The 26,803-nt window shown below is 31.5% G+C and overlaps 1 protein-coding gene across 1 annotated transcript in view; it reads right to left on the bottom strand.

Moving 5' to 3' along the window:
* Positions 1–26,803, bottom strand: part of LOC148313441 (uncharacterized) — a 144,394-nt gene that overhangs the window by 76,421 nt on the left and 41,170 nt on the right. The window contains exon 3 of the mRNA XM_088262074.1: positions 6,877–6,924. The gene's annotated coding sequence lies outside the window, so the exon portion shown is untranslated. The remainder of the gene's footprint in view (positions 1–6,876; positions 6,925–26,803) is intronic.

Here is a 26,803-nt window from a genome sequence, read left to right as displayed (position 1 = left end):
GGCATTCCTTAATAAGCGTCTAATCGACGGTCCCGGTGACTGGGATCCGAAGCAGTAAATTCGGTGCGAGGAGGTACTAAGCTTTTTGACAATTTATTACATCAGAATGCCGACAAATTGGTATTGAAGGCTGAAGATTTATTTGACCGGAGAAAAATATGGTACGGCTAATAAACCTATTCAAAACCATGTTGTGGGTTATGGCATTACATGGGCTTGAAACGGTTTAACGGAACAAGTGGCTATTCTACAAGTTTAAGGCTTAACAAGTTAGTGCGCCATAAATTAGAGTAATATCCTATATTCTATATCAATGGGAAAATATTAACAAACCCTGCTATCGTGATGGAATGATATATATCTAATATCTAATCTGCGACAAAAATCTAAATTTAAATTATACCTCGAAAAACATTTTTCAATAAATAAAGTGCAAAAGAAATGACATGAAAAAGGTAATCTTTAAAAATAATCATTTTTAAATTGAAAAAATTGAAAAGTGATGACAGACAATAATATTTTATTTTTTATTTTTCAATATATTGTTTATTACTTTGTTCTATTCATTGATCAAATAGCTGAGACTGCGGTTTGACGTTTCCGAGTATATATTATAATTTTGGAATTGGACTTTTACGATTTTTCACATTTGACACAGACCTCCTTTAAATAAATTAAATAAAAATAAATTCAAATAAAAATATGTACATAAGTATGCAAACTTTGTAATTATTTCAACAACGGAAAATGGATAAAAATCGTAATTATTGTTGGACAATAGGTTGATACCTTATCGTCAGACTAAAAATATAATTTAGAAACGATTTTATCACATATTTATACTATAAAACTTGGTGGACCGATTTTGTCCTGAAGTTCAGCATAAACTTCATACAGTTAATTGATACGGGCTTGATAAATCATTAGACTGGCGTAAACGCAAGTCTAATTTATTTCTTTATTTTAGGATTATGTACAATTTTATTTTAGGATTCTTTTTTTTAGGATTATGTATTATTTTTCATAATTTCAAGGTACATATATGTAGATCTTTATTAGTTACATACTTACACATATAAATTTTAGCGTAAAGCAAAAAGCTTTCAAAGAGTGATTTTTATTCCGAGAACTTTGCGATTGGAGAACGCAATTCACTTCAGTTTTTTTTCTCAAAAGTGGTAAACATTGTCATTATCCCGGTCGGTGAATTGATGATGTAATTACAACAAAATTGTTATGAACTTTGGCAAGCTTCGTTAATCACAACGGTATGGAAGTAAGATGGCAGAAACCATGACAGAGGAACATGGTGACTGGTAGAGGCTGCGACGTCATTAGTTTCGGATGGACGCTTCCGACGCTTCATTGCCGATGGCCAAACTAGTATCTTCTATTATAACTATGCACATAGGTATCACTGCTAACTGGTCAACTTGTCGTGTCATAAGTTCGCCAGAATGCAAATACAGGGTGGCGCAAAATTAATCAAACAAATGTGTATCAACACCGGCGGCAACCACTTGACGGATATCATATTTTCCACTTTACAGAAAAAATGTAAAGGTGGAAATAATGATTTCCATCACTGAAAATCATTTTTTTTAGTAAAAAAGTTTTTCAAAAACAAAATAATTTGATTAATTTTGTGCTATTATAATTTTTTGTTTACTGCAGCTGTCTAGTTCACATGTCACTCACTCCTTTCAAGAACGTCATAAATCAAAAATCGACAATTTTGAGTTGTGCATGTTTTCGTAATGCCCAGAAAATGTACTACATCCCAGCAAAAGCGGCATATTTTTAACTTAATATTTACCCGCTACAGGGCAGAAAGTGTTATTTTTGCATTTAGAAGAAAATGTATTGTTTTATTATTTTTTAATAAAATAAATATTTTTCAAATGGAGAAAAAATATTTAGGTTTTACCTAAAAAGATCTATTGCACAGTAAAAAGTTAAATAAGTGGCTTGATATTTATTTTTAATACATTGTATTTTATGTTTGAACTTCTCCTGAAAAATAAAGTTTTTTGATTTATGGCGTTCTTGAAAGGAGTGAACGATGTGTCAAATATGCTTAACGTACGACGCCATTTGCAAAAATTATAATATCTTCCGATAGGGTGATTAATTATGCGCCACCTTGTAGAATTATATTTTTACTATCCATAATTATTGTTATCGATTGTGGAGATACGCAAAGCCATCTGAAGAGTGTTGTTGGCGAAGATATTCTTAATGCATTTTTTAATTTATTGACCTATTCTACATAACTTGTAAATAACGCAAACACGATAAATAAAATAAATATACCTCAGACGATAATTCTCGAAATAAAGCTGTAAAAATTCTCCGAAAAATCAAGCTGCACGATGGGTTTAATATATAAAATAATATTCTCCTTGATCTCAGAGAGGCAACTACTCGAGAGACGGCAAAGATGTTAAGACTTTTCACAAATCCGTGAGAAACTCGCAATACAAATTACAAAGTATTGTTCCGGAGCCATCGCCTAACGGGAATCCGACGGCTACAATACCGAAATGAAAGAAATATCAATATTTGATTGACAACTGCGATATCTCACTTGTTGGTTGGTTTAAGGGCCGTGTGTCGATGGCACAGATTTGCCACTCGAGTGGGTGGCTGCAAACGTAATGATTGATGTCGATAATTATCGACTAGTAAACGATTTGACTGGCAGTTGCGAGTAAATGTATGCATGGAATAACCCGGTTCTATACTAAGGCTACAACGTACTCGTACATTGTACGTAATGCGTAATTAAACAGTCGCAAGTAAATCAATTATTTAAATTTACGGCTTTAGATTGTAAATACAATTAAGTATAATATATAAATAAATCAAATGTTACATTTTTTAAACTTATTTCTGGTATATTCGTAAATTGGAAATAATTGGTAATAAATATGTAACCAAATTTTGTCACTCGATCGACAAAATTTGGTTATATATTTTGTCAATCGAGTTCTTGTTTAGAAAGAATCTATTTCGGTATTTACTAATTTAAATGTAATTTGAGGAAGTCTTAATCGAAGAGGTGATTTTTAATCAATCTACACATAAGAAATGATTTTTAATCAACTCGTGGCATTATTGGAGAAATTATCAAAAGTACTTTGTTATTTTAGTTTTTCTTAATCCAAAATGTTTTACCTTGAAACGATGTATTTATGAAATTACATAAAAAATGTACAAAAAATAATAGATAACCGCGAATCAAAATTTATAAACGTAGTACAATTGAAATACTTTTTATTCTTTTGGCAGTTATTGGTACTTACAGTACGAAAAAAAAGCAAAAAATAAATAAAGTGGTTTTTCAATAGTAGTCTGTCCAAAAATTCGATACATGGTGATGTATTATTTTGAAAACATTTTTTAACAAATGTATTAAAAATATAATTTGTATATAAGTAAACGTATATTTGAAATAAAAGTAAATAGTTAATGGTAAAAGACGTAACTATAAATATACTATTTTGAGATGTTCTTTATTACAAATTAGATAACAATTAGGAGTAAGTACGTTCAAATGTAGATTATTTATTTTTATTTCATAATTTATTTTAAAAAAATAATGGTCTACAATATAGACTCTACATAAATAACTTTTTTGTATAAATTTAAAAATCAGTTAAATAAAAATAGCCTATATATCTTCCATGAAACTAAGAGATGGGTTTGATAGGAATTCACTCGATGTAGGTACGTAGGTATACATAATAATGTAACGAGTTTAAAAGAAACAAATAGACCCTAATTATGGATGTACGGAGAGTGGAGATCGTGCGTTTGTGTACTCGCTTATCGATCTTTGCACAATCTTGACGCTAGACGATCGATCAATATGTTCAAAATGATATATGATCTGTCTCGCTTAGATTTTCAGAAAAATATCTTTATCAAGAACATCCTGCTAGATGTATAATTATTACTAAGAATGCTTTGGAAAATACCTACAATTTAAATTATATTGTATAGAAATAAAGACAAGAGCAGTTAATTGTTATGTAAAGTTATTTGTAAGCTGTGCGCTTAAAATCGGTTGAAATATTTTCGTTTATACGTATTTGTGATAAATTTGAGGTTCTCATTTGAAAAAAAATGGTTTTATGACCAAAAACACATTATTTTACTAATTTACCATATTCACTAAATAAAGCTCCTTATGTATTTTTTAAATACATCACAAACGATGTGTTCGGGCAGATTCGACTGAAAATGTTGCGAGATAAAGAACTTTAGGACAATTCTCAAGTTTAAATGAATGATATTTACACTTGTGATTTTCAAAAAATATGAAAAAAACATGATTTTTCTTAAATGTTTTTTTATGGTACGTATTCGTATTTTGATGTTATGTTATAAAAATGGGAAATATTAAGTACATATCTATTTTCAGAATCGTTTCACCTCAATAAATATTTTTCTGACCTACCCAGTACGAAAAAATGTTTGAAATCTTATATTAAAAATGTATTTTAAAAATTCAACTTCGATTTCATTAAAAAAAAGTAACATATATTGTGAACAGTTGATATGTCATACAAACTATATTTTAAATAATTTCTTCTAGAAAAATTTTATGTGTGGGTAGTCTATTAGCTATAATAATAGTTGTATTTTAAAGAGTAGGGATATAATTTTATAATAATTGCGTAATTTATTGATGACGGTATGTAATAATTTTATAAATGATTATAAATATTTGTATATCAATGAGTCAGTATTAGAAAGTTTATAAGTTATTGCAAATATAGACATTATGAATTCTGAAAATAAGCGATTCGCATTACAAAATTGTGAATGAGGAGATGGTAATAAATGTGACGGAGTTTGGAATTTCATCTCGTGTAGAAATATGAGGAAAGTAAATGTAAATAATTAAAATATTCATTGAAGATGATAATGCTTATTTGAAAAGTGAAAGTGTCTCTCTTACGTCGGATTGCCATTTGAAATAACACAAATAAAGATTAGGTAATTTGACGTCTGAATACCATGGTTTTAAAAGTGATATTTTGGTATATCAGTGAAAAATTAATTACATTCTGTGTAATATTACTAGGAACGTTTACCAATACATGGCAATCTTGTTCGCCTTTTTATTTTTATCGTTTTAAAAATAATAACGATGTATAAAATATTAATGCACGCTTATTAAACATCTTTAAAAAATGTAAACTGAACTTCTACGGTTTTTTAGCACGTTAATTGTGTTAAATATTCATAGTAATAGCAAGTGCGTTCAACTACCATGCTGGAGAGCCCGGTTTAAATTTCCAGGGGTGGTGAAAATAAATATGAGTGATTTTTCACTCTAATCTTTATATGGTACTACTATGCAATGATACCTAAAGCGCAGGATTAATCACCTTGCCTCTATGTACGGTTAACAGGATGCATTGCCTTATGCACCATTGAGTGCGGATAAGGATTAGAGGAAGAGTAATATCTTAATGGTAATCGAATAATATTTTATTTTTAGGGTACTGTGACAATTTTTAGTTATCATATCAATTCAAATAATACTTTTTCACATTCTCCTATTACGTAACAACGAACAAATTGGAAATTCCTCTTTTAATTATTATATTCGTTAATTCATACTTTTTTCTTGCAGTGATACGTTCAATAATGATCTTGTATGAACTGAATAATTCCTAAATGTCAGTTTTATGGCAATCATGTTTTGTATTCTTTAAATATGTCAAATATTTAATTAATTTATTTTAAAAATTTATTTATACAGTAGTTGCATGATCATTAAACTTATGTAAACTCGTATATAAAATAAATAATTATATCTACATCTCAAAAAATACCAAAGAATTCGTGAATGTTACAGAAAGATAGCATGATCGGAAGGCATGTTTTAGGTGACGTTGTCCATAATAGAAGGACATATAAACTGAAGACGAGGAAAGCTGACCCCGACAGTTTACAAAGACGATAAGTTGGGATGGAGGCAGGAAGAAGAAGAAGAAATGGTTGAATGATCATAATATATGCATGACCATGGGGCATGTTAAATTAATAGATGACTGCGTAAAAAAAAAAAAGGAATTTCTTATAGATAACGTAATTTTAAAGAAAGAGTACGTCATAGAACCAGTACCTAAATAATAAGAAGCAATAAACATGATAGGTGTACACAAAAGTTGTGTAAAACTTAGAGCTTTTTTATAACCCAATTTTATACGATTTGCATTATTTAGCTTCGGGGCTTATTCTAATATAATGATCGCATCAGAATTCAGCACGAATTATGATTCATACGTAAGAGAGCTAATCCACTGAAGATGGAGCAGATTCTAAAATGTCATTCTGGTACCTAACGCTCAGTATCACTTTGCATCTTCATGTTATAAGCAACCGATTTAACATTGTTTCAATTCATACACCATTTATCAATAAATTGCCCTATGCACCATTGTCAAAAGAAGCAGTGAGACAAACTCGATAACCTATAATAACTTTTTTGACATCTCAACATGGATGTAGAAGAATATGGAAGTCTGGGTATTTCCCACCATAGGTTGGTTTAAGTGATCACTTTATACATGTGTAACATTCGCCGTTTTACCTTTGATTGACAACCACACTACTCAATTTTTTGGGAACTCATATATATATAATATAATTCACATTTCATCTTTCATGTCAATTGATACATCTACAAGTAAAAATCGACATATTTGTATATTTTCATAGCGTTTTTATAATACCAACCTAATCTTCAACAAGAAACATCATTATTAGGTACGTTAAATCAATAAAACGTTAGTAATAAAAGTTAATTAATTTACAGCATAAATTTAAAATACGTCAATATCAATCATTTGGCCTTACCTAAAGGAAAAAGGTGTGCCAGGCTCATAAAACGTGAAGTTTCGTCATCTGTAACCAAAAGACAAAAAAACATTAGATTTATGAAAGGAAAATTAAACAGAAATAATAAATCACAATTCCCATAGTAGCAGCAAAGGAACTAAACTGCATGAAAACTCAAACTGCGTACACGTTTGACACGATTCTCAAGAAAATAGATAAGTAGGCAATAAGCTATTCATATTTCATACATTCAATAATGGGGACTTAGCGGAGACTTACTAACTCACATACTTCTTATACAAATTGTTTTATTATATTTTAAATTTACATAAACGCAACTCGTAAAATTATTTTTTACAAATAGTAAAACTTAGACATGACGGACCTCTATTTAACGGACAAAAAAAACGGTCGAATGTAAAAAAAGGTCCTGCTAATATTATTCATGCTTTAATTCAAGTGTCGCCACATGTAAACAATTTTTAGCGACTATGATAATCACGTCATACGTCTAGCAAAAGGATTTGGGACATAATGTGTGACAACAACAATGCCAAAAATGAAGTTTTCAGTGATAAGATAACATTTTGACGATCTAATAACATTTTTGGACTTTTTGACAGATAACATAGTTCAACTATATTCTACCCATTTTTGTAATTTTAGAGAGCTGATGATATATTTTTTTGAAAACGCCAAAAGTGCAAACAAAATTTGATACCTTTTTCAAAGCGGATTACCGAAAGCAAACGAGTCAGTATCAAACATCAACGGCACTTCACGTGGAGTGCGAGTGTCCGAAGATAGCAATTATGTATAATTTTGTTTGTGTTTTGTATTGTTTATTTAAATCTTAATACAGTGTTCATATTTTCAAAATATTTTATTATTATCTATTTTAAACCTATTTTTTATAACGGACTTTCGGCTTTAATGTACATTCTCCTACCCCCGATTAGTCTATTATATCGAGGTTTTACTATAATTAATTTCATTGTACTCGTAGCAGTAGTAATAGTACCCATAATGATAATATCAATATGTCCGCTTAGTTTAATTCATAATCAAATGCACTATAATACATGCAATTGTTTTGCAAATCATCGCGTCCATTGTTATCGATTCTTAATATCATTTTATGTAGATCGAATCCAAACGATTTCGTACGGCCGATTAAATGCCCGGGATGGCGTACAGACAAGGAGATAATGAGAAACTAACTGCCATTAACAACTGTAATAGCAATAATAGATTTATATTATCCACTGACACTTCGTGATGGAATTGCATTTTTAATTTATTATTAGATTAAAACCAATATTTTTAGCTTTTCCACTTTTTTATTTGACCAGCGACCGGGTTTCGTCGTTACCGACATCATCAGACTGGTCTGATGATGTCTGTAACGTCTGATGATGTCGGTAACGACGAAACCCGGTCGCTGGTCAAATAAAAAAGTGGAAAAGCTAAAAATATTGGTTTTAATCTAATAATAAATAGCAATAATAGATAATAACTTATGCCGCTTACAAAAACTGTCGGAGAGAATGACTTACTAACAATGCAATTTGTTCAGGGATAAAAAATAATCAATAACATACCGGTGACCTCGTGATGTATTTGGACTAATTGAAAATCGATATTTCATGCTTCATCGATCGAATAAAATTATGATGTAAATTAATATTTTCAAAGGAGGTTATTGTTAGTACTTGTAAGAACGTATCCGTTTAAAAGTTATTATGCAAAAAAACGTTAATGGTTCTGCTTAATTGCCGACTGATTAAATTATTAAAAACAAATTATAATACTCGTCAGAACTGCGAGCTTCGACTTTTTAACCATGTTTTGTTTTGCACTCGCAAAATCAGCAATAGGAAATATATAACTTTTTGTATGCACACGAGCTGTGTTGGTATTTTTTAATTAATTTAATTTATTGATAGCTTCTGAATGATCAGTAAAATATTATATAAGTGATTTGTTCACGATGCATTACGACCTACCTGATAATGGTAATGATAATAATTTTCTCACACCTATGGAAAACTTTTATTATGATCACGAGTCTCGGATTTTATTGGAGGTGTCAATTAAATTTAAACGAACAGTCATTTTAAAGTTCAAGGAAACCTCACTCGGGAGTGGATTAATATTATAAAGGTGGCACTGTACTCGGCTTCTTGTACTAAAATCAAATTGTCTCGTAAGTTGCAGACTTTGTGGCTTCCTCGAGAACCATTTGGTTACAATGTATCTCGCTATGTGCAGGTCTATTATTTTCTGGGTTGTATTTACTTTTTCTATGTAGCAGACCTCACTGTAAGGGTCCCCTGTGGTGAGGTGGAAAAGGTGCTATACTTACGTTATAAAAAGGAAAATATTTATGTATTAAATATTTACTTACTTTAATAATAAAGGTAATCCTCTAGTAAATACGCCTAAGTATGTGCGGATTCGTGCGGTGCGGAATTGAAATTTGATTTTGATAACACCTTTGAAACGATAAAAAGTTATAGAGCGATCTAAAACCGATATATTTAATTTTATAAAGAGTTGATTCAACGGATGCTATACATAGTTTAAAAGGTGTCTTAACTTTATATGAAACGTACATCATTATTCCCTTTAAAAAAAGGGAATAACGATACATGTTTCATGTCAAGTTGAGACACATACAAAATTGACATCTCATCCGTAGGAGGAATAATCCAGTGTCCGATATAATAATTAGTATTGATATTGTAAATGATATGGTAGTTATTTACAAAATTTTGTAAATAACTACCATATCATGAGTCCAAATACTTGTTCACAAATCTGGATTATCTCCAATTATGGTGAGAAGAAAGAATATTCTTCTTTATTTAGTTGAGATGTCAAAAAAATAATATGATAAACAACTCCTATAATTGGAGATTTGTGAACAAATATTTGGACGAACTCAAAATGTTGTTAATATAGTTATTTAATTTAAAAAGAAAAAATATTAATTATGTTGAGATAGTGCTGCAGCTTATGGCGTAAAGCTTTCAGGGTGCAGGGCGCAGGCGTGCTGAATAGTCGCGGGTACAGCGGGTACGGCGGGTACGGCGGGGACTCGGCTACCCGCGGTACCCGCAGACTATCGCGTATTGTTATCTAGCCAGGGCTGACATTCGTTAGATGGGACGATAGCGGACGGCAGACTTAGACGATACGGTTAACTTTTTAATTGGCAACATATCTCCCGCACGCCTACTGCCCTAGGAGCGAACGAGACAAACCCGCGAGAGAGGGATGGAGGCTTTGAAATATGCACCAGCAAATTAAAAAGCACGCGGGCAATACATTTTATATCGTGGGCTATTGGAGATGTCCAGATCGCGAGATAATGAAAGAACAATGAAATTGTAATTTAGGTTGTTTCATTGCTTTCTTCGTTGCGGACGGCAACACAATGGTGATAGCTGTTGTTGTTCGAGACACCTCGCCGGCTCGATGGCGATATGCGCATTGTATACGACTAGTAACGAGAGGAACCAAAGAGGTTTCATTCAATTATACACATCTAATTAGCTGGATTGCAAATCACTAGAAATCGACGAATATTATCAATAAGAATCATCATAAAATATCCATGATTATTTCCTAAAATTCTTTTACAAAATACCTTGTTTATAGCCAGGCATATTTCTTTGAGGCAATATATTATATTCAACCAAAAACAGACGACTGATAATTGTCTGCACTTTGTTAAAGTTGGTTATTATTGGATGGATAGTGTTTCTAAAAATAAATAAAAAATGTACCAAGAAAAAAATAAGTTTGAGAATTCCAGTAAAAATAATAAAATAATAATAATGTTACGAATTGATGGTGGAATATAAGTACTGTGCATAGGGCACTGCATCGCATTAAGAAAGTGTTCTCTTGATCGTTACTTATATGAAGGCAAGGTGCTAAATCCTGCACTTTCCAGTACCTGTCCAGGGTAATAATAAAATTTAATAAAAAAAAAAACGTTCAATTATTTTGACTTCCGTGTGAATAGAGCCCAGGACTTCTAAGCTAAACCCGTTAATCATTATACTACGGAGGAGGATCACTAGAACGATAATATTGAAATTGATATATTATCGGTGTTTTTAGGAACATTTCCCGTATTTCACTGCAATACAGCGGTATGATATCAAAGGCGCACGATAAATAAGCAAGATTGTTCATTAATCGCCAAGAAAACAGATGACCAATTCCAAATAAAAATCCCGGCATGTTTTTACATAGTGGTGATTAATAAATTAACAGATCTTCCCGCATTTTTAGAACAAACAACAAATTACAACGCCTAGCGCTGGATGTAGAGAACACGTTGGGAATATTTCACAAAACAAATTTGAGCAGGGTAGAAAAAAACGTGAATAATGGCAACCGAGATAACATTTAGCACGAAGTCTGAAGGCACGAAATATGGATGGAAGTCAATCTAAGCTACGTAATTATTTAATGCCGATATTTGAAGTCCTCCCATTCAGAGAAATTATTTATTCAATCGTGTCTGAAAAGCCCGATACCGATATATTACGTCTCCTGGGGCAGCCACAAAGAAAATCAATTTTTACACAACATCATGTACCTCCATGACTGGAGAATTTGTACGTATTTATTAGCATTAGAGTCCCATAATCCGTCATCTAATATTAACATTGTATTTAGAATCATTAATGTGGGTCAACATTTTAATAAAACAAGCGTTTTATTAAACTTTATTCAAATAACTAACTGGTACCATATCAGATTTCATGGGTACCCTGTTGTGAAAAATCATTTCAAATATACGTTTCAATATTTTCATAAGATTTCGTGAAAGGCGTACTCAAATTATGTACTCCGTAAGCATTTAATATTGTATAGAGTTACGTAAATTGACTAGTTGTGTATGTAGGAGTATAAGCCCTTAATTCAAGAATGTTTTTTTTTTAAAGATAAATATTTGTGTTTTTATTATTTACACAAATATTTCAATTTCATACTGTTTTTGTAAGCCTAAGCGGCTCATTATTAGAAATAGGTATCAAATTGTGGTAGAGTGGGTTCGAACCGAGAAACTCTGACTCAAGAGTCCGCGACACTAACCACGGGACCACAACCCGTTTAATTTTGCAATGGTGAAAAACATCACAGTTCTAAGAACGCAAAGATCATTTAATGTCTTCTTAAATCGAAAATGTTGTGTTAGGTTTTAAGTTGACTAGTTGTGAATATACGGGTATTAGCCCTTCATTGAAGAATAATTTAAGATATTATTTCGAGAATCAATATGATCCACAAAGTTAATGCTTTCAATATTCAAAACACAATAATTTAAGATTTTAATGACGAAAATATCCCACTTTTTAAAACTCAAAGATCATTAAAATGTATTATTTAATCGTATATTTTTCGTATAGCTGTAAGTTGATTAGTTGGGAATGTACGTGTTGAATCCCTTAATTCAAGAATGGTTCGATGATGTAAGATATTTTAGTTTATTAAATCGGATATTTTGTGTACAGCTGTAAGTTAAATAGTTGCGAATATACGAGTATAAGCCCTTAATTCGACAATGGTTTATATTTGCAATGACGAAAAACGTCTTAGTTTATTGAACTTAAGATCCTTTAATGTATTCTGAAGCCGATTTTGTACATGGCTTCATTAACTGTTTCACTTTAAAAGAGGGAAAGTATGATTTAACCGTGAGAAAAGTAAGAGTTTAGACATATTCGCAATGAAGAGTTTCTCAAAGTATGGCCGAGCTGGTTCCCAGTTCCCACAACTGCGTCTCTTGGTCTAACTTATTTATTACGACACGTTCACGAGGGCATGTTACACCGCGGTCTGTACAGATAGATGCACATTCAAATGGAAAAACTCTTACATTATTGCGTCCGACGTTTATCCGAGAATGCGAGGATTCCGAGCGATATATCGCTTAGCCAGTACAGAAGGTACAAAGGCGCTGCTCTCCTAGGTACTAGATTGTGCTCGACTTCCCGAGACTGGGAATTCTTCTGATCAAAGGGTGTTCCGATCAACTCCCCGAAGTGTTAATGTCTTTTCGCTGACGAGGAATCTTTCCTGCTAAATGCTTCTATACAAGTACATACGAACGTTTCGCTAGCCAAAGCGTTTTATAATAATAGTAAAAACATGAACCTATAATATGAGAGTTGAAACTGATTATACGGCAGGTAGGGTAGACAACATAATATAAGTTATTTTTAAACGTTTGCTTGTTAATTTTTACGATTCTTTAAACATAATGTTAAGGAAAAAAATATTACCAAATAAATAAATGCATATTGTATATTATATTTTAAAATCATTAAATGTGATACATACATTACTCTTCTATGAACCCTTATCCGCACCCAATGATGAATAGGGCACTGCATCGTGTAGACTCAGTAATATTATGATTCTTTAATAAATGGAAGAAAGGTGATCAACTCTGTGCTTCAGAACCAGTCCAGGGTAATATTAAATAATAGAGAAAATAAAGTAATATAAAAATAATTACTGTTATTTATTTTGAGCCTCTTGGGAATCGAGCCCAGGACCTCTAGCACGGTATTTGAACGTGCTGACTACTACACCACGAAGGTGAACAATACTATCTTATTCTTAGTCATCCATATACGCATAGGTATGTATTTGGGATTGTCCGCCTCCGTGGTGTAATGGTCAGCGTGTTTAGCTACCGTGCTGGAGGTCCCAGGTTCGATTCCCAGGGGAAGTGAAAATAAATATTAGTGATTTTCCACTGTAATATTTATTAAATATTTCCCTGGACTGGTTCCTGAAGCGCAAGAGTGATGACCTTGCCTTCATGTAAGTAATGATCAAGATAACACTGCTTCAATTCGATGCAGTGCCCTATGCACCATTGGGTGCGGATAAGGGTTATAAGTAAGTAAGTAAAATTTGGGATTGATTGAAATAATGGTGAGACTCTTTTTTGCTACAGAAAAAAGCGTACTTATGAAGTTAAGCAATATAAAATAAAATTGATGAATAATGCGAGATAAGTAAATTATTTGTGGAATATTTGGGTTATCAATTGCGGAGCATCTAAGCAACAATGGCGCAAGTATTCAACTCTCGCTAACCAGTAGCATGGAGTACAGTGATACTCCGATTTACGTTACTTCAACTTGCGTCATATTATAAACGTACGCAACTGATAGAGGTCAGATGTCCTAAAGTTTTAGAATGATGGATCGAATAAACGGAGAGCAGAATTTAAATTTGTACACTAGGTATAAAAATTATATGATCTAATTTGAAAACAACAAAACTAATAAAAATAAACCATAACATAACTTTGTTTTCTATCAAAACATAAAAAACCTGATTCAGCTTATATTTTTTTTCGAATGTTTAAAAAGAAATTAAAATACATAATTAATTATACATTTTTGCTTCCACAATCCTATACTGCCTTTAAGATTGTGAAAAGAGGGTATTGTTACATCTTTAATTTGAAATTAAATTAATTTATGAAGTTGGACAAACAATTAATGGATAAGGAAGGTTTATATAAAAATAAAATACAAATAGACCAAACCATACCATAAAAATATAAGTGAGTATTTCTTGAATTTATTTTGCAATTGGCGGCAATCGAACACGTGTTAAATTCGAAACGTTCGCTGAATTAAAAAAAATAAATTTTTCATTCATCGCACCTACAATATGAAAGGACTTTGCCGTCTCGATTTACGTTCTTTTTAGTTAAATCTATTAATATTCTTTTTTTGACATCTTAACAAAGATGAAAAAGAATAAAGAAGTCATTTGTTGCATTTACCGGGCATTTACCGGGCTTACGACCGTCATAGGCTAGTTTAATTAATCACACACACGTGTGATTAATTAAACTAGAAATTATTCAAATTCTTGGAAGTTCTATTTATATAATTGAATTTTTGAAACATAGTGCTTAAATTACTAGAATTTCACTAGAGAAATCTATGGGTGAGATAAAAGAAGCTTTTTATTGAGTAGAAACTCTTTCAATTCTCCACTCAAAATGTTGTTAAATCTTTGAATTGTGGGATCACCTACGTCGTAACTTCGGGGTGTTGCTAAACCGCGAACGGCATTTTTGATTTACAGCCACGACGTCTTTAGTTCCAGCATTCCAGGTGCAGCTGCGGAGAGGGGACAGGAACGAGACCTGAGATGTGTAATGGACCAATAACTCCGATTTGACGTATAATTGCTGAGTGTATCGTATTACGGTGTGGTCGTCAATTATTATTATTGTAACAATTATCTAGTAACAATTATAAAGTAATGATGCTAAGCTCACTTTATAAACGTCCAAACTTTATAAGCCATCCATTACTTCACAAATTATATACTTTTTCGTGTCCATAACTATTTTAGGTTACTTGTTTTATGACGTGGAATAAGAACAAAACATAAAAAATAATCATACAGAAGCTTCTCTTAGTTAGTATTCATTTTTAAATAGTACATACAAAAAAATGAAAAATTGAAATAATATGCAAATTGCCCTATAAATTGTCTGCCCAACCAGACAAAAGAACACCGAGCAATTTACAACGATTAAGAATGATACTGTAAGATGCAAATTTTATATATATATATATATATATATATATATATATATATATATATATATATATATATATATATATATATATATATATATATATATATATATATATATATATATATATATATATATATATACATATATATACATATATATATATATATATATATATATATATATATATATATATATATATATATATATATATATATATATATATAATATATATATATATATATATATATATATATATATATATATATATATATATATATATATATATATATATATATATATATATATATATATATATATATATATATATATATATATATATATATATATATATATATATATATATATATATATATATATATATATATATATATATATATATATATATATATATATATATATATATATATATATATATATATATATATATATATATATATATATATATATATATATATATATATATATATATATATATATATATATATATATATATATATATATATATATATATATATATATATATATATATATATATATATATATAATGCATTAATTTCACGCAGCACATAACCAAAGTTAAAAAATATGGAAACTGTGATTAAAGAAAATGTAGGTTTCACTACAGTATAAAAACTAAAATTTCGTGTTCCTTCCTTTATTTTTTAGATAAAAACCACGCAGTTCTCAAACTCAGATACGTATTTAAAAATATATATATATATATTTTGCGCTGCTCTTTGTACTACCTACCCTAATTATAAACCCTGTGCACGCCGCTACGCATATAGAAACGCATTAGAAGGTCGACCGTATTAAGTATCTACCTGACCGTGTAACAATACCCTTCTCATTTGCTGTTGAAAATATTAATTGAGTTATTATCATCGATAGTCTTTAGTACATACGAAGGATGAAAGGGGATATGCAATGTTTGGTATGATAAGTAGGTAGGGAAAGGATGTAACTGATAGATCTGAAAGGAATGAGGAAGATGCTGAGTAAAAGCTGGTTAATAAATATAATAATAAAATTTATTTACATTATTTTGGTTTAAAATTCAGGATTTTATAAAAAAAATTATTATACCTATTTTTTTTTCTCCTAATCAAAGTTAAAGTAAGCACAGTTCATTTCAATAGCTTTCTTCAGTAATTTACCGTTGTTTTGTGCAAATATAAAACCTAAAAAAAGCAACAGCTAAAATAGCATTTAGTGTAGTCAATACAAAAAATCGGGAGAAGGAAATTGACTGAAGATAAGCAGCTGTTTATTTTACGTATAGATATTTATTCACTATGATTACGCAAACACTGAAAAAACATTTAGGTGGACAAAGTTCAACAAACTTGAACACGAATGGGAATTCGAAACGAATAATATTTACTTAAGATGCACTACTGATATATTTGAATAATATACACGGACGCGTGTGAATAAATAATCAATTTCTCGAATTGCTTTGGGATGAGGGAAATGGGAAGAGACACGCTCCAACCTACGGGTAAACACGGAAACTGGTTCCGTGATGACGGACCTGGTCTAAGATGTTCTTGCCACCAGAGACGATTCAGATATATGCTGTCTGTTCAATAAATGCATGTATATTTGTAAAATATCTGTCGGGGATTACTTTGAAGGGGACAACATATATATTCATGGATAAAATTAATGAATACATTATTAAAAAAATATTTTTGAAAAAAAAAACAATTCGCGATATTTTTTTAACAGAACTCGAATAAGCATATTTTATTATATTTTTTTTTTTACAAAAATGTTAGCAATATTAGTAAATAGCCTCTCACTGAGATTTTTTTCTACCTGTTTTGAGACGTACACGTCTCTTCGTTAGGACAATCACTACAACACCACGTAAAGAATACTACCCGTCACCACCATGGCACTATTCACACACTTAAAACTACACAAAATTTGAATATTTAGTATCGAAACCCATTTTTTCTCAATCCCAAATTTCCAGGATCGCAAAACTGGTTATACTCTTTTAGATTGAATTTTCTAGTACTAAGGTAATAAATACTTCAAATTAAGAGGTATTCTCGCCCTATTATACGAAAAACTACCATGAATGAATCAGTTGTTTTTTCTTTCTCAGAAAATACTTATTATTTGAGTAGGCTACAAGTGTGCGGAGTGCATATGTATATATGTATACAGAACGCTATCTGGATAAGTACCTACTCAAATTATAATAGTTGGTTCATCTAGTATTTAGTGTAATAATAAAGGTACTTTATGGATAGCTCTTCGCTCGAATGGTCATTTAATGTTCGGACATCTAGGATGTTCATGGTAATTTAATAAATAAAATCAAGGTTTATTAGACCACCGGCTGCGAGCAGATTCGCCATACCTCAATACTATCATACTTTGTTTTGATGTACGAGATCCTCCGACAACAAATTATATGCCAAATTTAAGGAAAACCTACGAATCTATCCCTGGTTAATAAAGGGTGATTTTAAAAGTATGCAAATTAAAATTTCCCGCAATAAATTGATGGTGGTACCCGCCGTGTGGTATGTTGCGCCATTTTATTAAAACCACACCTCTGTCACATCAATGCCATTCAACTGAGGTACGAATAAGTCTTAATGTAATAATGGTTCTGCAACGCTCTCCATTAACCGTAACATTCTAGCAGGCATCGTCTATTTAAAAATATGGGTTAATGATTCCACCTGTCCATAAAGCACACCAAACAGTGACTTTAAATGGATGTAAGGGCGTCTCGACAAAGGCTACTAGATTTTCTCCACTCCAAATCGGCAATTCTGCTTATTGACATAACCATTTAACTCAAAATGTGCCCCATCGGTGAGCAAAATTTTGCGTTGAAAAAGAAGTCAAGCTGAACATTGTTTTCTGTCATTCAGTTTTATCATGGTAAAACGTACTACAAATCAACTGTAAACCCTCAAATTGACAGTTGACAGTTGATTTTGACTTTGGTTTTTAAATTGGCTGCATTGTTTTTAACCACAGTAACATTAAATATGAAAATATCTTTATAAATATCAGAAATTTACAAAAAATCAGTTGTTCTTATGGATGATTTCATTGTTTGAAACAGACTTTAAATATAATTAAAATATTTTTTGCCATGTCCAAGTCACATCAATCAAAAGCAGGTTTGAATCTCAGCTATTTAGAAAAACTGGTTTCAATTCACTTGTAATTTATTGACGGATAGCGATGTCAAATAATTGAACTCTTGCCCTCGACAGATGTCAGAACACAGTAAGTAGGTTCTTGAGTGCCATTTTTTTTAATGTCTGGAGTGAGTTACCAGTAATTGGCATTTAAAGTCATCCAAATTCACAAGGTACTTATGATTATATGTTGTGTTGTGCGAATAAAAACACTAAAGTATTATATAGTTATCTACTTTGTTATAAAATGCCTAATAAATAATATAAGTAGGTACGTACTACAAACATGTTTGTCCGCCACCGTACAGTAATGGTCAGCACGCTCGGGTACAGGGATACGGGGATTTTTTTCACTCAAATATTTATTCAACATTACCCTGGACTGCTTCGTGAAGCGGAGGGCTGATAACCTTTCCTTCATGTGTCAATAATCAAGATAACACTGAGTTTATATGATGCAGTGCCCTATGCACCATTGTGTGCGTATGAGGGTTTGAAGAAGAATGACATAAATGTTTAATATAAAATTTACTAAGAAGTATACGATATTGTGATAGGCATTATTTATATCAGGTATTAGGGATAATTTTTATAAATTATTTTTTAAATTAGTTTTGCAGACCGAATTTATTTTTTATCAAATTACAAAACTTGTAGGTACAATAGAATGCATTGCATTAGCTTATAATATACATATACCTAATATCCTACGTATGTATTATTAGTTCATTGATATCATTTAGAAGTAAAGATTTGCGTGGGTTTCGATTTGTATAATCACGATAATATAATATAGAAAGGAACGGACCAATAACAAGGAATTTGCTTTTGTTCAAAAGTGAACGTATTTTTTAAAAACCTTGAATAACTAAAAGTTTTCGAAAAGGCTGTTGCGTACGATTATTATAAAGCTGTCAATACGTTTTGGTCCATTATGATAATACATACAATTTGTTAGGCAGAATTTAGGTAGGCCACGTTCACTTTTTTTAAATGAGAAAAATGTGTATGAGAATTAGTTCTGTACTAATTTCTATAATATGATGGTTATTGAAACGAAGCAGTTTTGAGCGAGTAATAAATTATGTAACTAAATAGAATAACAAAAAGTAATTGACAGTTCACATCTTAGCGTTTTTAATAATGATGACGGTGGAAATATGCCGCGGGAAGACAAATTATTTATTGACAGTGATAGCCGATATGATAGATGTTCAAATAATCAATAATAAATAAGCTCACTGGTTTTAAACACGTAGGTAAGGAATAAAATATAAATTATTATAGTAATGTTGGTTTTGTTCAATAATAATTAAAATAAAATATGTATACATATCTATCTTACTAAGTTGAAGCTTTTTAAAAAAAAAAAAATACATCAGCTGCATACGTACTGCAAATAGGCTTTTAGAATATTTTTTTTTATATAAAAACAAAATTATTATACTCTCCTCATCATTCATTGTTCACTTTACGTAATACCACTTTTAAAAAACACTATTTCATGACTACCGGTTTCGGAATAATCATTCCATCATCAGGTCCAATGTAGTGTCTACATTTTACCTGATGATTGAATGATTATTCCGAAACCGGTAGTCATATAGTAACTAAAAAATGGTATTCCACAATGTGAACGATGAATGATAAGGAGAGTGTTATATCACGTACCACAAAGTTAACAGAAAATTATTTATTATTTGTGTTGTTGTTATCTAATCGTATATAAAAAAAAAACATCTATGAAATTTGCGACTTCTTACATCTTTCAGAAACATAAAAATATCAGTTAACAGCCTTTATGTATATAAAAAAAGTTTCCTTATGACTACTTTTAAGTTTCTTAAAGTAAACATAGATAGTTTCAAGAAATACAGATGTTCTTATCAACGTATGAAAATACAAACTCCGTATTAAGTAGTTGTTTTTTTTATTAACTAACTCATTAGTGATCATCATGTTATCCCACAATGTTAACGCCAAATTAATAAACAATGTAACAGCGTTTGTAGTCTACAAAAGTATTTTGTGAAAAATAAATTAATTGAAAGATTCAACACTTATCTCGTACGTGTATTAGATAATGTGTGCAGATGATGCAAGAAACATGATAGTAAGCACTCAGCATACAATGCAATGCATTTAACGATACATTGTCTTCGACTGTGTTTAAAAATGCTTGGCAGAGTTTTCTACGAGCGAATAATCTGACAAATTGTTAGGGCGGGATTATCAATAGCCCGCAACTTCTTCAAGCAACGCATTTTCTTCAAGCCCAGGTCACATATAATATCGTTTTAGTATTGTAAAAATAAAGAAAGTTTTTCTTCGAAATAAATATATGATTATGAAACGTAGAGTTATTGATTTTTTTAGGGAATTTCCAATATTCCAAGTCGCGTACTGACTTTGTATATTAAATAGTTCTGTTCTATTTATGTTTTTAAATATCCTACGTATAACAGTGACCTTTACTATTCGGTTACTTTGATTTATGTAATTTCTCTTCGAGAACATATTTTGTCTCATTTATTACAATGTAAACACATTGAAAAATGAAGTTCAAATTGAAATGTTCCCATTGAATGCGTTAATTGTTGGGATAAACCTGTTCATATTCTTCCATGTACATTTATGACATATTAGGGCGTTTGTGCACTACACGGAATTACACGGAATTTTACCGTCCGGCACGTCAGTTAGCGTTTTAAAACGATGATTGGCTTGGATTGGCTCGTGCTTTTGTCCATCTTTCTTCAGATCGGTGCGTGAACACGTTGCGCATAAATTATTAGTATGTACATATGTACTTCTATTTATAAATTGATATAAAATATACCGTAAAGGATTACCTTCAATCTTTATTCTACTGCATTATGCAATTATTCAATTGCACAATGCAGTAGAATTAACAGGATATAATTTTATTACCTTATTAATGATCATTTTGAAGATATTTGCAAGAAAATTTTACTGTGAATTCTGATGAAAACAGGATATTTTGAACTTTTTAAGGAAATGTCAAAATATACATAACACGAATATTTTTAATACTTTTATAAATGCTGAATTCTAATTTATACATTTTAAAGTATTTATGATCGTGTTACATGGCTAGCTAAGATTTATGTTGAAAAAAAATGCAACGTCGAGTAGATGTTTTGGCATTTATAATATGCCATTTAAATCGATGATCGTGTTAAAAGGTTTACTGATTTTGTTTGATTCATTAGATTGTAAGATATTACATAATCGATGTATGAAAAATAGAATCATCGCCATAAATCATGTGCAGTAAAGTCTCGGTAACTCAGTAACATGATTGGCGGATTAAGTGAGTTTTTGCTTTTATGTAAAAAAAATAACTATATGTTTTTTCCACGTTTATTTTATTTGACTGCCATCATCAAACTGGTGATACAAAAAGTAATGTTTTGCAGTATATTCCGGCCTTATTATTTCATTATCTACGTATATAAAAATTAACTGCCGCATATTTTTGCGTTAGTATCGATAAAATATAAGAATGGCTAGACCGATTTGTTTTTTTTTGTAGGTTTGTTTGCCTTAATACTGGAGTTTTACAACAACCCACAAAACAAAAAAAACCCACAGGAACAGCCGAAAAATCGAAATCGGTAATTTTTCATGGTAACTGCTTCAATCAATACAAAATAGAATATTTTGAGTGTGTCCAAATATATGTTCAGAAATTTAGTAGATTAAATTCACGCAGGAATTATTTATACATACATTATATAATCCGGAAAGGAATAAATATGTAAATGTTTGTTTCTTCAAAATCATGCTTTTTGGAAAAAAAAACTATTTACAAAGCAATATTTTTACGTAACAACAACAAAAAAACATTGGTAATGGCAGAAAGCGTGCCTATTGACAGGTACTGTCACTGGTTTTAACGTAACATCAACAAAAAACATTGCTAATGGCAGAAAGCGTGCTTATTGACAGATGCTGTCATTGCTGTTTCATAGATTTTTAAAATATAATTGCTTCATACGCATTGCAAAATGACATTAGAAACGTGTACTTTACATATTTTTATCTATTTGAGTAGAGCTAATCCTGGATAGTAAAAAAAAATATAAAAAACTGTGACTTTATTTTATTTATAGCTTCTAGAAATAACACTCACCTTATCATTCATCGTTTAGTTTATGTAATACCACATTTATAAACACTTATTCGTGACTACCGGTTTCGGAAAATCAATCCACCATCAGGACATTAAAATACAATTATTACGATTTGACATTGGTATTAAAAAAAATGATGGAATGATTTTCCGAAGCCGTTAGTCACAAATAAGTGTTTATAAAAGTGGTATTAGACAAAGTAAACGATGAATGATACGGAGAGTGTTATATTACCATACCACAAAGTTATCAATGTTTTAAAAAATATGTTTCTACAAATACATACATTGAAACAAACACAGTAAAACACAGAGAAATGAAAATTTTGAGATTCAACGACGATTATTTAATTTTTTGGATATTTTTCCTGTAAGATATAAAAAAACCTATAAATATCAATGTGACAAGCATCCGATACCATGATATTTAGTTAAGGTTACACCACAACAAAATCCATTCATAATGCTTTATAAAGCTATATAATGCTGTATATTTATTTTAAGCAAAAATTGATTCGAACACCCACGCGAAGTCTTGAAAATAAAATAAAAGAATCCAGTTATTACGCAACGACTCAAGTGATTCCATATTCAAATGTCAAAATCGCCGGTTGCGACCTTTCGGATTGGTCCGTTCCGGAGCATGGCGGTCAGTTCGTAGGGTGCTTGTGCACTATACGGAATTTTACTCTTCGGCAGTCCGGTTTTTTTTAAATAAAAGCTACTACGACAGTTTAGCGTGATCGAGTTCACGTGTATACTGTGATCGCGCACCGATCCAGAGAAAGACGGACAAGTGCACAAGCCAATGGGCACTTGTGCACTACAGGAATTTTACCGTCCGGCAGTCCAGTTAGCATGATAAAAACGAATGATTGGCTTGGATTGGCTTGTGCTTTCGGTCGTCTTTCTTCGGATCGGTGCGCTTGATCGGTGCGTGATCACGATGCGCATAAATTCGATCACGCTAAACTGTCGTCGCTTTTATTTTAAATACCGGACTGCCGGACGGTAAAATTCCGTGTAGTGCACAAAGGGCGATTGTCCACTACCCGGAATTTGACCATCCGGCAGTCCAGTTTTAAAAAATTAAAGCGACTACGACAGTTTAGCGTGATCGAATATACGCGCAACGTGTTCACGCACCGATCAAGAGCACCGATCCGATAAAATATGGACAAAAACACATGCCAATCCAAGCCAATCACCGTTTTAAAACGCTAACTGACGTGCCGGACGGTAACATTCCGTGTAATTCCGTGTAGTGGACAAACGCCCAAACGCTCTATCATCCGTTTTTTCACGTTAACCGGATTGCCGAGCGGTAAAATTCTGTGAAGTGTGCAAGCGCTCGTACTGTTCGGTATCGGTTCGCCGGATGACGTCACTTCTTGCAAGTGAAAGTCCGGCACCTACCTGCCTGCGCGCCGGAGGAGGGTTTGCATGTGTTGGTGCGGATCTCGGGCAATGTGGATGCATGAAGCGAGCCATTGTCCAGAATCGATATGTGTGGGCGGTTAGATGTTGCGATAAAGTAGGTACTTATTACATAGTTAAAAGTAGGTATTTATTCATTTTTTTAAAATGGCTTTTCACTCTTCTAGGGCGTTCTAGCTGGGGTAAATATATCACATACTTAGTACATACTTCAAATAATTAGGTACTTTTATAGAGTTTTGTTAAAATGTTTTTTTTTTTAAATTTTTTATTTCATTTAAAATCATGTCCCGTTTTTTTCAATAATTTAAAAATCAATTTTTGTAATTAATAATGTTGTATTAATAGTTAACGTCAAAACGTGTTTTTGATGAACAAAAAATTACAACAATTATATAAAAATATAAATGAAGAAGAAGAATGTTTGCAAAGACTGTCTTTGCAAACATTCTTCGCCTCTTTCACGTTCATGCATCTCCTCATACATACCCGCCAATTGTTTCGACTCCTAACCCGACCACTTTCAAGTATTTGGCATACCTGATGGTGCCAAGTTTTTCTCGGTCTTTGCTCCTTTTTCCAATTACATGGTGTGGCGTTCTATTCTCTCTGCCTACCCCTGCGGGGGTAAGCGGCGTGATGGTTAGTTAGTTTGTTTTAAAAACATTTCTATCTTCATCATACTCCGATGAATGAAAAAAAAATTGTGAAAAAACTCACTCCTCATAGAACGGATACAATTAAATTACTCACTCCCGGTTAAGGAGTTTTTTTTGTATAATATCGCCCGTTGCTGTGAAAACTTATATTTGTGACGCATTCAGTGTCATCTACACAGATTGATTTTGCTTTCAACGGAGATCAAACAAAGAGGAATTTATCCAATACGTAACTAAGTATGGTGTATGCACGTGAAAATGCGACGACTTTGCGTGCGAGCATCACGTATTTTAATCGACCATGACACACATGGCAATTATATACATCAATTACCTTCCATTTTGTGAGTTTTTGCTCATTTTGCACGAGTGGCCTGCTTACCCTTGCTCGTGAGTAGACTCGCGCCATTAACGAGGTGTTTCTCTCTGTCAGCTAAGGATGCCGCTAATGGGGCTGTTCCGTCACAAAAAATACATTTATCTCGGGAATAATAGTCCTTTTTATATGAGAATATGTATGTATACTATTCAAATTATAATGTTTTATTAATAATATATAAAGAATGTTGTTGTTGTTTATTTTATTATTATTTTTTTAATTTTTTGTTGTTAGTAGAAGCAGAAGAAGACCTAGGAAAACTTGGCATGATCAAGTATTTCTAAAACTTGAAATTGGTCAGGTCAGGAGTCGGAATCATCGGGGTATATGTATGTATGTATGTATGAGAAGATGCATTAATGTGGAAGAGGTGAAAATTGATGTGGCGTTCTATTCTCTCTGCCTACCCCTGCAGAGAAGTGGCGTGATGGTAAGATAGGTATTAAGAATATTATTTTTTGCTAAAAATATTGGGTCAGGTTTACAGGGGTTATGACCTGTCATATGCTGGTTAAGTGATCATTTTCCAAAGTGCAACATTCACCATTCTACCCACACGACAATTTTTTTTGTAACTCCTACATTAATCATTAATCTCATGAAATTGTGGATGTTGAGTTCACTGGAGCCAGCTATGGTTAGATTGAGAAAAATTTCATTTAGCAGACACTTTTTTATTTGTATGTATGCAAGATCCAAACCGCGTATTATTTTTACATACCTTCTGAGAAACGTCTGAAAACATGATTTTCAATTTTATGCAGCTTATAATTCGGCTAGTTATTTATTCTCAACATATTCCTAAGTGGAAATAAAAAAAAAACAACAGATTTGTGAACGAGTATTTGGGAACACTCAAAATTTTGCGAAAATAATGTATTTTTTCATTCGTTTTTTCTAACGAATGTGGAATACTTGCATATTTGATATTACATACCATCCAATGAACAAAGAGATTTAATTTTTTATGCATTCATTTTTAAATCAAACACAGAGTCTACTAAGTTGTATTTTATTAACAAAAACACATTAAAAATTAATATTGCGACAATTTTTGTTGTTATAAATTTTTTATGTGTTTTTATTAATAAAATACAACTTATTAGACTCAACAAATTTGGGTTTGATTTGAAAATTAATACATTTATTAAAATGGAGTTCTACAAATTAACCGCCAAATAAATAAATAAAGAGATTTCTTTTTGTCTCTTTGTCATAAAGACAAGTCAGGTTTATTTATTCTACACATGTAAAACTAGCTCGATAGGTCCATATATAAAAGAAAGTAGCGAAACGTTGACTACTGAAAGGGTATTAAAAGAATCTGAAATGGCCATCACCGTTACTTCCACCAGCAAGTGTCATCAGATAAATACACTTTGCAGGCAAAGTGCGTGCAAAGACACGCTCGAATTCTTTCTAGGTCGAATTCTCACACCACAATGAATCGTTCTGGCGTTTATTTCAGTTTATTGAGTCAGATTTAGCGAATGATAGCAGGTGTTTAACATTCCAAAG

Source organism: Brachycentrus maculatus, unplaced genomic scaffold (genome assembly GCF_059751285.1).
Source record: "Brachycentrus maculatus isolate JH-2025_06_01 unplaced genomic scaffold, ASM5975128v1 h1tg000011l, whole genome shotgun sequence".
Classification (NCBI taxonomy): domain Eukaryota; kingdom Metazoa; phylum Arthropoda; class Insecta; order Trichoptera; family Brachycentridae; genus Brachycentrus; species Brachycentrus maculatus.
This window is presented reverse-complemented; position numbering and strand designations above follow the sequence as displayed.